Source organism: Diabrotica undecimpunctata, chromosome 6 (assembly GCF_040954645.1).
Source record: "Diabrotica undecimpunctata isolate CICGRU chromosome 6, icDiaUnde3, whole genome shotgun sequence".
NCBI classification, from domain to species: domain Eukaryota; kingdom Metazoa; phylum Arthropoda; class Insecta; order Coleoptera; family Chrysomelidae; genus Diabrotica; species Diabrotica undecimpunctata.
In genome coordinates this window covers 141472152-141483249 of record NC_092808.1, presented here as the reverse complement: position 1 = coordinate 141483249, position 11098 = coordinate 141472152, and positions in this window count along the sequence as shown.

The window sequence follows — 11098 nt, the reverse complement described above, 5'->3', positions numbered from 1 at the left end:
AAAAAAGGACAAACTTAAAACTGACGATATTGCAATCTAAATATGAGTAGGAAATATCCAGATATGACATTTATCTATGCCAGAATGAGAAAACATAAGTAAATATAGATTCAATGACAAAATAAGATGACAAAAGATCACCCAAGGTGATAAGTCACAAATTATAATTCCTGGCAGGAATAGGATTGGATAGTAAGAAACTATTTGATGATAGACTAATCAGACAATTTTGAGAAGAAGAATTAAGTATACTAACAGACAAACCTATGTAAAAGTACTAATAGAAAGCTGATCTCACAGGAATAAATGAAAAGGGGTCACTAAGGACCCTGTTAAACGAGTGCAAATGTCGTCGCGTTATCGTTCTCCCAACCGGACAATGGACTCTGGAGTAAATTATACGAACTACATTGCCGTCGGTCTGTGAGTCCGTGTTATTTCTACATCAAACGTTGCTAGCTCGGCCGGTCGCGTTAATAACGCACAGTTCACGCTTGCACATAGCTCGTATCAAGTTATACGTCGCGCTGACAAAGCGGACAATGTGATTTCAACGCGACGCAACTACAGCCAGTTATACCGTTTAAATTATGCGCCCTGCTTTTTGCATCATCAACGCGACGGCATTATCGCTCGCATACCACCTCCCTAATACTAGTATACTATTCGATAATTTGAAAACTAAATAGATAGACGTTGGATTTTATCATACTAATTTATAACTTTGTGTATATTTTTAAAAAACTAGTCTTGGACAGAAAAAGTGCAGAAAATAATATGTATAATCGATATCTAATATTTTATTAGTAGTTTTTGTTTGAAATATTTAACTGTGATAGGCTAGGCACAAAATTATTGTTTTACTCGTATTATTAAATAGTTTTAGCGTTTTTTTTTATAACAGCTTTTGAATATCAGCTCACCACAGTCTGAATACAATATTTTTGTAGGATAAAGTTGTAAACAATATGAAAAAAACAGCAAAAGCTAAATTGTTTAAAGATCTTTTAGTTCGTGTCACAAAACAATAATTTTAATTTTTAGCGGTGGTATTAAAGTATTTAATATCGCATTAAATTAAATTATTAAAAAATTTACTTAGAATTAAATTTTATTGATAGGCTATTGATTATTAAAAAAAATAACGCTAAAAGGAACTACAATATTAAGAATTTTATTGTTTCATATGCTCAATGGACCCCCAAATATAAAAAAAACAGGGTGTGCTACCATTTAAAGGGATGCGTTTTTGAAAAAGGGTGAATTAGTCCCTATGCACTAGGGTATATTTGGGTAAATTCTATGCACTTTTTGTACATATACATCTACAGAAAAGTTGTTTAAAATTAAATTTCCTATCAAAATGTCTTCTTTATTTTCTTGACAAAATTTATTCAAAAATCGAAGCAAAAAAAAAACAGGAACACACGCGTATTTTCTTTCTTGCCACATAATTTTTTTCCACTGGGTTATCGGTGTAAGCATTGCTTTACAGAAAAAAACTGCTATCCTTCCTATTCAACATAAAGTTTGCTAGTGGTCTTTAGGTTTCACAGTCCGAGATACGATTTTTCAAAGTTCGCCACTCATCATTTTTGGACTATTTTCCCTATTTTCTCGCATACATTGCCCCATAACTTTTGTCTACGAATTTTAGGTAGGTACGATGAATAGAAAAAAAATTAATTACTTTATTATATTAACAATAGGATTAGCGGTAGCCCATATATGGTTTGTCAAATTGTGATAGTGCATAGAATTCACCCAAATGCACCCTAGTGCATAGAGACTAATTCACCCCCCTCTCAAAAACGCATCCTTTTAAATGGTTACACTCCTCTGTTTTTTCATATTTGGGAGTCCATTGATCATATGAAATCCCTTTAACGTTGTAGTTCTTTCTAAAGTACATAATCCATAGTCTATGAATGCTCCTTCTTCTTTCGGAGCCATATAACGTCTCCCTAACATTGACAATTACACTGGAATTTTTGCATTTAATGTTTATTAAACTACGTCTATTACACTTATTATATTTTCATTTCATTTTTAATTTATTGAGTAGTGAGAGATGTATGCGCATGCGTGGAGAGTGACAAAGATTATGTGAATGCACGCAACAACTACTCCTACATAGTTACATACATAGCTGTGAAGTGTTTGGGACTTTTTTTATTTACTATATTTATTGGAAATCAACCACAATTTCAGTTTAAAATATGTTTACGTAGGCGGTCTGATAAGTACTTAGTCTCACCGCCCGAGAGCGCCACTATCTCAAGAGAAATTTACTATCTTGTAATACATTATCGTGGACGGATAATGTCAAAATTTCAGCCGAATCGGACTCGTAGTTTTGTTTCAAGCGTGTGTGAAAGCGGGCGCGTCCGCGGATTTTAGAAAAATTGAAAAAGAGCAATATCGGTCGGTAATTCAATTCTTGTTTTTGGAGGAAAATCGCGCAGCGAAATCAAAGAGCGCTTGGATGCTGTGTACGATGACTGTTCTCCTTCGATAGCAACCCTAAAAATTGGTTAAACGAGTTTCAACGTGATCGCACGTCTGTTTTTGATGAGCCACGCCCAGGTGGGCCGAAATCTGCTACCAGGGACGATAACGTGACAAAAATTCAGGATCTTATATTGATAGACCGCTGACTAATGGTTCGCGAGATATCTGAGACAGTAGGCATCTCAAAAGACTGAGTATGTCATATCCTGCGTGAAATTTTGGGCATGAGAAAAAAAGATTGCCGCGTTTGCTCACTCCGGACAACAAGCTCAACCGTGAGACCACTTCAGAGCAATGTTTCAGAGCAAATCAGAAGGAGTTTCTACGTTGTTTCGTAACCATTGACGAAACATGAATTGATTGGTACAGACCAGGGATCAAGAAACAGCCGAAACAGTGGCAGCACCTGGCGAATGTGCTTCGAAGGAAGCGAAGACTGTCTTATTGGCCGAAAAGGTGATGGCCACCATTTTCTGGGATTCACAAGGGGTGATCTACGTCGACTACCTGTAGAATGGCAAAACGGTCACAGGGCTCTACTACGCCGAATTATTGGGCCGATTCGACGCCGAATTGCAGAAAAAACGACTTTATTTAAGAAAGGAAAAAGTGCTCTTCCCATTAAAACGAACATGCTTATACCTTCGCTGTCACAATAGTGAAATTGGTCGAATTGGACTACGAACTGTTATCCCATCCACCATATTCTGTAGATTTGGTCCCGTGTGACGTTTTTTTGTTTCTAAAGTTAAAAAAGGCACTCGCCGGCCAGAAAATTAAGTCGAAACAGGTTGCCGCTACGGAACTGTACTTTACAGACCTCGAGAAAACGTATTTTTCAGACAGGTTAAAGAAGTTAAAGCATCGCTGGATTAAGTGTATCGAGCTAAAAGTACACTCTGTTGAAAATTAAATCGCCACTTTTCCAAAACTTTCGTTTTTCTTTTGTAGGCTAAATACTTATCGGGTCGCCCCTTATATTTTGACGTTTCGATTTCCACTTTTTTTTGTCTTGTCCCAAGTATACATGCAAGCTGGCAGATGTATATTTAGTCTACCAGTTATGCTAGCAACTGGTAGGTATGTAAGTTACTTTCCCAATTTATTGGCATGTCTATTCCAAGCTTAACATATACTAAAGCGAACGAAAGAATCAACTTTCGACAGAATTTAGTATTAATAATGATAAACACACAAAAATACATCATCTGCAATTATATTTAAAGTTTAAAGTATCTGAACAAATTTTCAGAAAAACTTCAATAGACGGAGAAGCTGTCACGAAAAGCTTCTATAGCTTAGAAAAAAAATACGCAAATTACTTTAGTTAAAACTTTAATATCTCAACATCAAAAATGATAATCAAATGAATATTTGGGAGGTAACCCCGTCTCTAGGGTAGGTAAAAAACAAAAATAATTGGGGTTTGCTTAGTAAAAAATTTTTGTTTCGTCATCCGTTTTCAAGATACAGGGCGTTGAAGAAAAAAAAATTTTACGATTTTGCCGAAACTACTGGCAACATTGTAATGAAATTTTATACGAATATGTTTTGGAAGCTGATACATCCCATGAATTTGTTTTTATATCTGATTCTCATAGAGGGCGCTAGTTACACGGATCGTACTAAGTATTAGTCAATATAACTTTTTTAAGAGTATAGTTATTAATCAAAATTTCAAGTAAACTTAAACATCATTCAATTTTACACGAAAAAGGTACTCTTAGTAAAATTATTTTACCAAGATTTTACCAAGTAAATATTTTGATTTGGAAATTATGAAGTAATAATTGATGCTGGTAGTAATGATAAAGTTCTAATAGGTATACCTCTATTATTTTCTCCAAGTGTGCCATGGAAATCTGACATTTATTGATTGTTATGACGATAAATCAACAATAATTAGAGTTTTGAAACCTTGTTATTTGTAAAATCAAATCAAAATGTACTCAAATGTTGAATACACTGACATGTTATTAACCTTAGGCGAATGTTTAGGATGTTCTAGTGCAGCTGCGACACGTTATGCAGAAAAGTTTCCTAGAAGAAACTTACCAAGTAAAAAAACATTTAGAGCCGTTGAACGACGTTGTCGAGAAACTGGGAATGTGAGACCAAATAAAATAAATTCTGGTAGACCAAGAACAACAAGAACAATTAATAAAGAAAATAATATTTTAAATTTACTTGATCAAGATCCAACAGTTAGCGTAAGGAATATAGCAAGACAAACAAATACTTCTTCTTCAAGTACTTGGCATATGCTGAAAGAACAACAATTACATCCTTATCATTACAGACAAGTCTAAGAGCTCTTGCCAGATGATCTACCGGTTAGAGTGGATTTTTGTGAAACATTGCAACAAAGGACAGCCCTTAGGCTATTACGCGACAAGGTATGTTTAACTCCCATAATGCACACTACTGATGTGATGAGAATCCACGAGTCAAAAGGGTATCACATTACCAACACTCATTTAAAGTTAATGTTTTGGCAGCAACTTTAGGTAACAAATTAATAGGTTATCATATTCTACCTGGAAATTTAAATGGTGATATGTATCTTGATTTTTTAAACATTTCCTTATTCGAGATATTAGAAGATTTAACCCTAAACGAGCAAAGATCTTTATTTTTTATGCACGATGGAGCTCCACCACACTTTGATAGAAGGTGTCGTAATTGGTTGAGTAATCATTTTCCGAATCGATGGATTGGTAGAGGTGCAGAAGCTCCGATTCATTGGCCTCCTCGGTCATGCGATTTTAACCCTATGGACTACGCAGTTTGGTCGTATATTAAGGAAAAAGTCTATGCTACAGAGGTAAATTCACGCCAAGAATTGGAAGAAAGAATTCAACGTCAATTTAATGACATCATAGCTGATCCCCTACCGTTTAGAAGGTTAATGGAATCTTTAGAAAAAAGAATAGACTTGTGTATTCGCGAAAACGGAGGGCATTTTTAACACTTACTGTAATTGAATTGAATTTTATGTTCTTAGTTATTAATTTAATTTTCTTCTTGTGAGTTTTGTTTAATTACTAACTATTTTATACCAGCATCAATTATTACTTCATAATTTTCAAATCAAAATATTCCGAAAACGGTACACAGTATCGAGTTTTACCAAGAGTACCTTTTTCGTGTAAAATTGAATGATGTTTAAGTTTACTTGAAATTTTGATTAATAATTATACTCTTAAAAAAGTTATATTGACTAATACTTAGTACGATCCGTGTAACTAGCGCCCTCTATGAGAATCAGATATAAAAACAAATTCATGGGATGTATCAGCTTCCAAAACATATTCGTATAAAATTTCATTACAATGTTGCCAGTAGTTTCGTCAAAATCGTAAAAAATGCGTAAAATTTTTTTTCTTCGACGCCCTGTATCTTGAAAACGGATGGCGTTACAAAAATTTTTTACTAAGCAAACCCCAATTATTTTTCAATTTTTTACCTACCCTTGAGACGGGTTACCTTTTTTTGAAACACCCTGTATATTACCCCCTTATCTCTTCATGTTTTGTTTGAATTCTTATCTGTTTTTGTTTAGTTTCTGATACAATTTTCTTATTATACGTCCTCGTATAATAATTTAAATTGTTAAACATTTTATTTCTTTTTGAAAGTATAATAGTAACACTTTTCTACATTGTGCAGTATTGATTACAGTTATATAATGATCTTAATTTATGGGCAATGGTTACATAATTGTTATAATAGACCGTGATTGAACTACTGTGTATACGGGTTTTATTAATCAAGCCTAGAAACGAGTTAACTGAATATGAGCTTCGCATCCGTGATGATATACATAGTTATTAATATTAATAAACAAGATTGAGAGATATAAACTTGTGTAAATGTTAGTTTAAATCATAAAATAAATCTCGCAAATACTATCATTTTATTTAACTAATTCAAGATTGTTAATTGGCTCAAATAAAATTCAAAACAAGATACACTTAATACTCATTAAAAGCAGTACACAGATTTTTAATCAATTTTGAATCGTTATATTTTTATCGTGTTTTTGTGTTCTAGTGTGCAGGTAGATTACTTTAGGAACCAGGGGGGTTGAGTCCTTTTTTGTGTATACTCACCCCCCCTGTGGCTCCAAGACTATGTATTTACGCTTGCCTTAAAAGTAATTCAAAAATGTTGATGGGGTCAATAAGGAAATTGAAATAATCGTTGATGATTAAGTATTATGTTTATATGAGACTAAGCTACAATTATTGATTGTAATGAAAATTACATTTTTACATAATGTTTGCCGTTTGGAATTTAGTGTTTTAAAAATTCTAAAAAAGTTGTTAGTAGGTTATGTTTTTCCAAAATTGATGGATGAATTCTTTGGTCTCGATCATGTAGACATAGACAATAGCCTGTATTTGGCTTAAACAAATTTAAGGGTGCTGTTTTTACCCTCGGGATAGCAAATTCTAAATGTTTTGTATGTTTTTTTATATTATTCGTTTGTGTAATGTGTGTTTACCTATACTATATGTTTGTGTATTGTGTATTGCATATGTATTATATTGTATATAAATTGTAGATGATATATCTCCGACTAATTTCATAGATTTATTTTTTATTATAAAAAATAATTTCATACAACTGCGTTTTTGTGACAACAAACTAAAGGATACAAACATATTTTGGTTTTTATTATGCCAGCAGTTTATTACCTTCTTCTTGCTCTTATTGCTGACTTTGCTAATATTGTCTACTTAAATGTACACACTTTTACAGCTTCGACATTTTAGCGACACACATATAGAAATAGATATTTTCTACAAAAAAAAACTTATTGAAATATTGTCATTGTTACGTTTTTTTTTTCATCTATTATATTGTTGGCTTTTAAACCGTCTTGTTGAACTAAACTTCTTACCAATATGCAGTCCTGAGGTACAATTATTTCGAAAATTTTTATTTAGCGCCAACTACCACTAGTTTGCCACTGACATTTCTGCTCCTGAATGAGCACAAATAGGCCTTTGGTTATTTTGAGAAGCACTTAATACGTTCAATGATATAGCGTATTGAATACGAACCTCCTTCATAGTAGTCAAACTTCTTACCATTTGAGCCATACCTCCCAAAACTATATGTGGAGTAGGTATTAATGTGATAAATCCCAGCAACCGACATATAAAGGGTTACGGATGGAACCAATAGAAAAAAATGAAGGTTAAATCCCATGATGAAATAAAAGTAAAAAGAAACATATTTAGCAAAACCGGAAGAAAATGGAAAATATATTAAAGAACATTAAGGAAACAAGATTGTGTGCGGCAAAAACAAGAAGAAAACAAGCTTGGATGACCGAGGAAATACTGAAGCTTATGCACCACAGCAGAGAAGTCTGACTATAAAAATAAAACGAATAGAAAGAATTCATATAATAATCAGAAGAAGATAAGATGTGGGATAATAATTTCATAGAAAAGAATGTAATGGAATTGAAAACTATGGTATAGAATAGATATTAATAGATTTTGTTAAATATTGCTTTGTTGAATAGTATATTGTTCTGGTCGCAAGGTTTAAAATTAATATATACAGTTGTAATGACAAAGCTAAGAACAATAAGTGGTAAAAAGCTGATCGTTCACTAATACTTTACGAAGGACTCGTTGCTCAATTCTGGAGCTTCATTGCGGATAGTTAATGATATAGTTGATTGAAACGCGGCAGATAAAAAAAGTGGCAGATTTCTTTTAAAAAAGTTCTGTAAAATAAGAATACGGAAAAACCTAATAGAAGAACCGCACAAAAAAACAAATTATCAATATTATTCATGGCACTCACAAACAGGTTGCCTTCTGAGGAGGACATGTGCTAAAGCCTTGTAAACAGGTGGACCAGATGTAGAAGAAGCTATATTATCCTCATCGGCAAACATATTGAGAAAGAGGTCTGGCCGCAAATGCGTGGACACCAATGAACTCACATTTTGGGAGTTTCACCACAACTAAACAACTGAATTTTTAACTGTATTCGAAGCCGAATACCGAATACAGTTTGAATCTGTATTCAAAGACGAAGTTAGTGGCATAAAATCTGTCTACGTAATATTTTTGGTACATAGCGATGCTTTGTGCCCTCCAAATAAAATTTGGACCCTGGTCTACCTGGCCTTTCGGCATACGACCGTTAACGAATCCACTGCCCCTACGAGTCCGACACCAAAGCGAAGGTGCCACGCCACGTATGCAAGAAACGTTTCGTGGGGCTCCACCTTCCCCGTAGTACCTATGTTGCGATTACCTCACCTACCCGTTATCCGACCCACGGGCGGATAGGCTCAGCAGGCGGAGGGATTTCCACCTCGCACGTAGACAGGTCGCCGCCGTTCTCCTCTACCACTCTTAAATCTCCCGACGGGTACGTGCCGGGGCACCCACACCACGCCTGACGCAAGGCCAGGAGAGGTATGTTCGGGCCCAGCTCGTTCAACCTCGCCAGCCTCTTTTGGAATGAGAGTAGAGTGGTCCCACGAGTGTCTCGTCTCGGATACTAGGAATGTAGACCGGTGACCGTGTCGCCTAAGCGACCGTGTGCGTTTCTACAAACCCGACACCTCAAGCGACGGCTCTCCACCTCTCAATTCCTACCCATTAGTCGCCTCTTACGACAGGCAGGGCCTTCTGACCTCGGAGATCTGAACGGAGATATTTTTGGTACAGTACCGTCAAAGGTTTTCAATTTAAGAAAATTGAATTGTTACACAGTTTATAGAATTTTACTTAATTTTAATCTTTGGATATATAGCCTTGTGATCATTTCTAATATTTCACTATCTCAGGACTCGTATTGTTAGTGTTAGCGGTAAATAAATTTACTGAAAGTTTAAAAAGTCAACAATAATATCTTAGATATAGTCTTAACTATTATTGTGAATCATTTGTTACGTCGCACTAAACAAATATTTTATTGAAACAGGTTGATAATTTTTTTAATATGTAATTTCGATGCTTATATAATAAGTTATTGTAATATACGAAAAAATGGGTGAATAAACAAATTAAAAAATATAATTGTTTTATTTTATTAGAGTATTAAAATTAATGCACTGTAACGGAACCATTAAAAATGAAAATGTTGATGATTGTCGTATAATCATCACTGTTACATACCATAGCAGTTTTGTATTAACCACTCTTTTCCCAGTAGTAGTTTTTCTAAATCCGTGAGCACTCGCGCTTTTGGACAAAATCTAGTCTTCTTATTATCACTATGCAACTCTTTTTATTTGCTTTCCAAATCTCATAAATGATACATTAAGAATTTAATGTAGATGGATGGGAGAGATAGGGTTTGGAAGTTATAGTTTATTTCACGAAAAATGGTTGAGTGCTTAATGATTGCAATAAAACCCGACCGCAAGTACCCCAGCTTAGTCAACATTAGTTGAGCAGGTAAGTATTCAGGTAAAATTGAAGCTACTGTGGAGTGTCGTTATCTTGTTTGTATAATAAATTCCTGGTAATATAAAAACGATTAAAAAATCGTATAAAATTATAAAAACGATTAGAATACATTTTATTTCATAAAGTTGTAAACATTTTAACAGTGAGTTTCACTATCATTGGTTGATCTTTTAATGACCACAATAAATTTGTTGGTCGTTAAGTATTTCCTGGAATAATTATACAGGTTCCCTCTATTCTGTATAATTTGTAAAAGTATATAAAACTGATGAGAAATTTTTAAATTATACATTTTGTTTCATTTAGTTGAAAGTGTTACAAGTGTTACCAGTGTTATACCTATTTATACCTATAAAACAGCATTATGTGGCGTCCGTGGAAAAACATTGATGGTGCTTCTTCCAGTGTTCCAGCAAAGAAAAAGCATTTATCTGCTGACGCTAGAGAAATCGTAAAAACAATATATTATCTTTACTTAGAAGAGGACTTACTGCTAATACTGCTGCCAGTGAAATATCTGATTTAACGAAGATACCTCTAACCACAGTGAAAAGAAATACATCAAATCCCATTAAGTCAAGAAGGAAGCGTAAGGATGCCGGTTCTACCAAAGGTATTGACGAAAGTAATAAGGACTTAATAAGACGAAAAATTTACACAATGTACGAAGAGCAACGGATACCTACATTAGATGCTTTAAAACAACGGCTTACTAATGATGATACACAAATAAACTGTAGCCGCATTAGTCTTTGGAAGATTTTGTCTAAAATGGACTTCAGATATCGTACAATTGACAAAAGGCAAGTGCTTATGGAGTCCCATCGTTTACAAAAGTGGCGTACTGAATATATAACTTCCATAAGAAAGTACCGTACAGAAGATCGACCAATAATTTATCTGGACGAGACATGGTTTTACACTCATGAAACACCATCCAAAGGATGGTCTGATTCTTCCAACAGGTGTCAAACAAAAGCTCCATCAAACAAAGGAAAAAGAATAACAACTTTCCATGCAGGATCAGAAAATGGTTGGGTCCCAAATGCCTTATGGCTTTCTGCAAAGAACATTAAAGACTCCTGCCTGGACTACCATGAGGATACAACGTCAGAGCTTTTTGAGCAATGGTTTAAGAA